The sequence below is a fragment of the Pseudopipra pipra genome, chromosome Z, assembly GCF_036250125.1.
Source record: "Pseudopipra pipra isolate bDixPip1 chromosome Z, bDixPip1.hap1, whole genome shotgun sequence".
NCBI classification, from domain to species: domain Eukaryota; kingdom Metazoa; phylum Chordata; class Aves; order Passeriformes; family Pipridae; genus Pseudopipra; species Pseudopipra pipra.
Genome location: NC_087581.1, coordinates 52,830,829 through 52,837,910, shown reverse-complemented (window position 1 = coordinate 52,837,910; position 7,082 = coordinate 52,830,829).

Below are 7,082 nucleotides of genomic sequence, written 5' to 3'. Positions count from 1 at the left end.
TGGATGTGCAGAAAGGGCTGTAGCCCTAAATTCCAGGAGCTGTAGCTCGTCAGAGAGCTTTGCAGCTTAGGCTGTCTGGTACAAATTAATTTCCAGGTTTTTCTAAAAGTCATCTGGATGAGTTTTCTGTATGTGTCAGTGTATAGTTAAATGCCTTAAGGTCAAATAATCAGGCATTCATATCATGGGATAGCTCTGTACATCACCATCTAAACAGTGCACACTGTTTAAATACCTAAACAGTACTGTTCTCTCCAAAAGTGCAAAGTCTACAAAAATGTGAACATTGAAGTAGTTGCCAGTGAACCTGTATTGTAGCTATTTGTACATCTAAATTTGTACATCTAATTTTTAAATAAAAATTAATATTTTTTTAATCAATTTGTTTTATGGATTGTAGTCGCCATTTCTGGAATGCATTATGCATCAAATGATTTCTAACAACATTCAATCATTCATTAACCTTTTTGATCTAGCTGAAAATGTTCACATTAATTTCATTAGACAAATATTAATTTTTTTCTATGTGTAATTATCCTTTGACCAGCTGTTGTCATGGGTTCTTTGAGAAAAACACATGAAAAGAACTCATTATGAAAGAGAAATCATTAAACTTAATTCCTAATTTCCTGCCAATGACTGAGTTTCTCGTGGTTCTCATGGATACTTTCAAGGACGGAGAAAATATCAACAAGAGAAAAAGCACATCACAAGTAAGAAACAAATGAAATATTTTTTTGAAAAAGATGTCTTTATCTATCTAGTATAAGCAAACAGGAAAATGTGCAAGTGTTGCTTAGATGGATTTTCCCCTCCTACTTTTCATCATAATATTCCCTTCAAGTGTTCTGACACTTTGAACTTCTTACATCTGACACTCGGAGTTAAAATGTGCTGTGACAGACTGTAGGACTCAATTTGACAAAATTTCTGATTTTGCTAGAAATGAAAAGGCAAAGAGAACTCTGAAAAAGTAGACAAGTCAAAAGAAGAGATAATGACAGATTAAATAACATGCAGAAAAGAATTAAAAGACAGAGAGACGCTTGGAAGGATTAGTGGCAGTGAAATGATGGAAAGGGCATGTGGGCTATGAGAGCACTTGCAATGTGGTTATTCCTCACAAGAAGAATTTGGGTATCAGAGGATAAAGGCAGCTCACCCACCTTCCATATATTGAGATGCTGTTGGAAGAGCTTATCATGCTGTAAGAATGAGCTATAGCTTGGCACAAATATGTAGCCTTGAATCCCTATTATATCCCACATCTACACACAATGGTCAAAAGGAACAAAATGCTCACTATGCTGCTCCACGGGGACAGGCAGAAGGAACAATCTCATTGGGAGAGTTTATCATCCTGCAACTACTAGATGCATAAAAGCTGTGAAAGCAGTAATGTATTAACCTTGAGAGACGAAATTTTTCCTGTGCAAACCATAAGGTATGGAAAACCTTTCAAGTCAAACAGTAATTTCTAGTTTTCTTCCAAATTCTGGGTGCTAAGAAGTCTCTTTTATGTAGCACAACCAAACCAGGTTGGTCTTAGAAGATGCCTGTCTCCTAAATGCCAGCTACTTTTGGCTTTTTGTATAATTACAAAGTCCTGACATAAGCAGTCTAGACAATTAGTTTGGTCCTTCCCAGTTAAAGGTGTGGGACTGATATCTCATGCAGCACAGCTCTGCTGTTCTGCCTCTTACTTCTCTACTAACCCAGTTCCTGTCCATCAGAAAACATAGCACAAAGTGGGGAAACAGAGGCAAACCCTCTTGATCTCTGGGTTTCCCCTGTGTACTTATAAATATACACATACGTGGGTATAATTCCACACATTTAGTGGAAAAAACGTATCTGTATTGTTCTTTGTTTCAAAACTATTTTCTTCTGCTCAAAAATATTCCCATTACAGATTACAGCAGTTCGGACCACTATGCCAAGCAAATCATCTTACACAGATATTCTTTTTTTCTCCTTGTTTGATATATTTTAAACTACCTTTCTTTCAGGTAGTCTACTTTTTCTAAATATCTGCTTTTCCGGGTTAAGTTCTCTGATCATAACTTTTCAGGCAATGGGGATTTCTTAAATTATCTGCTCAAAGTAAAAATGCTGTTCTGCAAAGTAGCAGAACAAGGATTGGGAATACTTACTCTGCTACTGTATAACTAGTAGATTTGCTTTTAATAGGTTTGCAAGTAAAAAGAACATAAAGTTCTGCAGAAAATTAGCTTACCTGAATTGAATAATGGGGCTGTTGCCAGATTAGAGGGACAACTCCTCTCCTCTTCTTGGAGTACCCCCACATCTTCAGTGTTGTCTCCCCAGGACCACATGAATACGTGAAATGCTCTGGCATCTTCTTGCAACCTCCTAGTGAAAATGCTATACACCTGAAAACTGCCCATTTTCAGTACTGCCTGGCTGCGTTTCATACAGCAGATACTTCAGCAATATGAGAAGTCCACTTTTCTTGTAAACAGATTATAACAAAATATAGGGAAAAAACAGATTGTGTTTTTTTTTCATTTGCAATCCATCAGCTATACAGAGATACACAGGGATAAACAGAGCTAAACAGAGAGCGATACAAACAGATATACAGAGATACTACATTGACTCAGAAAGACATCAAAAATTTTGAAATGCTGAAGTTTTTAAGCAGGAAACAGTTTTATGTCTGTGTATGCTGTTCAAATATTTAAGATCAATCAGGAAAATGTCCATCACCTTATAAAAGCATCAAATCACTTTCCAGAATAATTGCTAGTGTGATGCACCCCAGTGATTCACCCACAATGCATCAACCCAGGTCCATGATGCTTCTCAATTCAACAGATATGAACGGGCCAGAAACTTTCAACAATGCTCAAGTACTGCTTTTTGGGGCTTCAGAGTGTTCTCTGGTGCATAAAATTGTTCAGCCAGAAGCTAAAAGGCTTTTCAGCTTCATTTTCAGACAGAGTCTGTTTCAGATGTATTCACAAATGTAAAAATACTGCTCTCCTAATTTCATATGAGACAAACCAGTAATTACACCTGTTGCCTTAACACATCTACTTTTGTTTTGTCTTTTATTGATGCCTTCTTGTACAAGACAAGAAGTTAGCTCTGTCTGACAACGAGCCTTTTCTGATCAGTAATGAGTACAAAGAAGGGTAAGCTGTAGTTCCAGTAACACATCAAGGAGAACAGGTGCTGAATATTAGTAGGTATACCTATTCTTCTTGATTGTATATGACAAAGTTCTAGGTTAACATGTTGGAAAGTTTTTGATTGCAGTTATGAAACAAGCTCACATTAGAATGTACATACCCAGGACTGAACATGCAAAATGAAGTGCCCATTTTGCATTTTGGACGACATAGATTTCACAAAGGTGTGATCTCAATCACTTGTAAGCCATTTACATGACACTGATCAGTTTCCTGAAAATTTTTGCTTGGTGGGAAAATCGCAAGAGTCATGCCTAGTCTTAGTGGGTGGGTATTTTGGTTTATTGACAATGTGTCCCAGGAGGTGGGACCTCCAATGGAATAGAAACTTGTCCCCCTAAATTACAAAGTTTTTTTAAATTATGAGGCATTCCACTGGAACATGAAAATTAATAACAATTTTACGAAAAACAAAGAACAAACCAGAACAAAACACAACTAAACAATAACAGAAAAAAATTGTCACCCAAAATGCAACACAGTCCCAACGTGGTCACATGATCACGATGAGGCAGAGTTGCAGCTGCATGAGTGGCAACAACGGTTGTGGCAGCCACGCGGGAATGGTGACTCTGGGCAGAGATGCTGGCGGCAGTGGCAGCAGTGGCAGCAGCAGTGAAGCAGGTCCCCATGGAGGTTGGCAGTGGGCAGGTGGTGGCAGCAAAGCAGGTACCTGTGGCAACTGGCAGCAGGCGGGCGGCGGCAGCAAAGCAGATCCCCACAGCTACAATGGGCAGGTGGCGAACTCCTCTGAGCCACAGCCCCAGGACAAAGAGAGACAGTTCCTGTCTCATCAGCCGCTTCTATCCTTCTTGAACTCTCACAGTATCTGTGATTCAGATTATATATATATTTACATGCAAGTTCCAAATGATTCTCCAATCAACTTTTTCCTTTTCCACTACTCCTAATGCCAGTGCTGGGATGCAGCAGGAAATGAAGGAGACCACAGGAGTCCTCCACAGTCTCTCATTTCAACTGAAATTGCTCATTGTGTTGCAGGACCCCAGTGCCACTAGCAGAATCAAGAGGCAATTCTAAATGTAAGCATTGTTAAGTCAAAAAAACCCTATAAAAATCCTTACATCTCCTTGGGATATTGAGAGCTTACAAAGGAAGAAGGCTGTTGGGAGGGGAAGTGATTTTAAGCAGAAATGACCTATGAATATGACCTATGAATAAGTTTAAGAGACAAGAAAAAAATTAGTTTCTCTGAATTTGTTCAATGGTAGTTGAAATAGATTAAGTGTATTGACCATAAAGATCAGTAAATGTTCAGGGTATTGCAGTATTGGAACTCTCATTTATGGTGTATGCAGTCAGTTCCTCATATAATTTATACAGGGTCAACAGGAGACACCTGAAAGAATGAGCAGGAATTGAAAAATGGGCACCCCTGATGATGCTTCAACAGAGATGTGAAAGTTGTCAGGGACTACTGCCAAGAAGATTTACTCTGAACATCCAAGATACTTAACATGTAGATGAACACACAGACATGCTTTTTTGTCAAAGGGTAAAAATACAGAATACTGACAAAGACTAAAACTGTTGCCCTTTTTAACTGTAAAAAGAATTAAGATAGCTAAGGAGCCAAGCAGAATTTGAGGCTGAGATGGCAACAGAAGATGAATATGGAAAGTATCTACAGTTTATAATTTTTAATATTTCCTTTTGTTTCTAAAGCTAAAATAAATGACATTCTGATTCTAAGAAGACTTTGAACTCAATGGCTACTGTGCATGCAAAGGAAGGAAATAAAGAAGCCTGAACTTAATACCTGGAGAGACATAGGAGTTACAAAGACATAGGTTCCACAGTGAATCATGACATTTCTCTGAAAGCTAGGCAAAGACCTAAAAGCAAGACTCATACAGAAGAGATTTCAGAAGGACTGAAAGAGGAAAGAGCTACAGCTGTCCCACTAACTCTGATAGATACTGAAGGAAACACCAAAACCTGTCCTAAAGAAAATGTTGAGGAGCAGTGGAAGTATTTTAAGGTTTTGCCATTGATCTAATAGTTTATGAACTTGGGATTTTGCAATGATATAAAACTACTTGAGTCAATCATTAAAAATAATTTTAAAGGCCAACATGACTATTAGTAGTGAATCATAAGAACTGATGAGTTTTACCATATAGAAATAAAAATCTAAGGCTAAAGCTGAGAAGAATCATAGAATCAAAAAGAACAATTGATGGACATATTTTATTTTGCAAAAATACTTGTCATGCTGGCAAGATAGAGCGTCACAGAATAGGCCAAAATATTTAATACTACAGAATACCCAACAAACCATTTAAGGATATCATTTTCTTTACATATATTTTTCATATTATAAAACGAACACAGATACAATATAAAATAGGCCAAGAGTAGTTTGAAGTGTATCAAATACAGATTTGTCAATATTTATATGTATTAACTAGGGAAATACTGAAGATGCCAGACAAGTTTAGAATAAAAATGAAGCCCTATAAAAATTCTAAATTAATATTAAAATTTAGTACTAACATTGCTGCAATTTAAACCAGAACTCAAAAATAAAAGAGCTGTATATTCAGTGTTGCAGATCTGAATCACAGATTCATAGAATGGTTTGGGTTGGAAAGAACCTGAAGGATCATTTTGTTCCTTGAACACTTCAACAATTCCAGTGATGAGGCATTCACAGCTTCTCTGGCAACCTGTTCTGTGCCTCACCACCCTCACAGTGAAGCTTTCTTCCTAGTATCTAATTTAAATCTACCGTCTTTCAGTTTAAAGCCGTTACCTCCTGTCCTTTCCCTATCTGAAGGGGAAAAACATCTGCTAACATCAGGAGTGCCCGATCTTGATACTTGGTCCTCTAGTAGGTCAGCTGTTGGACGTGCCCTAAGAGACTCCTACGACTGGTGGAAGAGACTTAATGAGGAGAGATCGGAGGGAGAAGAAAATATCTCGCAGTGCACTTATGCTGTCATGCACAAGATATGATTATCATAACCACAAGAGTGTCTGTTTCCAGTGTTTTACTTGGTTGTGCAATTGTTCTCTTGTTGGCATAATGTGTTTTATTATGAGAATATATGATTTCCTTCTCTGTACCCATTACCTTTTCTCCTATTGCTTCTATACAAACCCTTTCCCTATTTGTCCATGTTTAGATAGGTTCCGCCCCTTGTTACCATGATTGGCTGCTCTTTTGAGTACTCCTCCCAATCTCCTCCCTAAGTTCTAGAAAGATCCCTGCTCTCTGTTTATAAGCCTGCGTCCGTGTTCAATAAAGGGCCATTTTGTGCCACATTGTGACTTGCATGCAGAGTGGTCCTTCTGGGTCTTGCATAAGGGAGGTTGCAGCTCTCCCCCCCTCAGTCAGCCTGCTTCTTCTCAGCTGTGAGAACATCTTACTGGATTTTCCACCATTGTGTGTAGACTGGAATATGGTCTGACTACATGGTTTGAATTGCTGCACATGGCTTGTGATACACCAATGCTGTGTGACTCTGCTTTTTCTCTCCTTTATTCCCAGGAGCTGCATTAGACCTTCCTGTACATGTTATTAAAGAAACTGTGTCAGGTATCAACAACAACAATCAAAGAAATAGTTAAGGAACATTAGCAGAAAGCAAGCAATACAGTTAAAATATTAGAGACAAAGATATACATGAAATGAAGGGAAATTAATCTCCAGTAAATTGACTCAATTTTTCATAACAATTCAACTTAGACTCTTCCCAGTACTTTGTGATAAGGAGGGTTCTCTCACTTCAGGAATACATTTTGAAACCTGCACTATCCTAGGTTAATGGCTGAATCTGTACTGTTATCATTACAGCCAAAAAACCCCGTAGCTGGATAAAATACTCAAAACTACATTAAGAT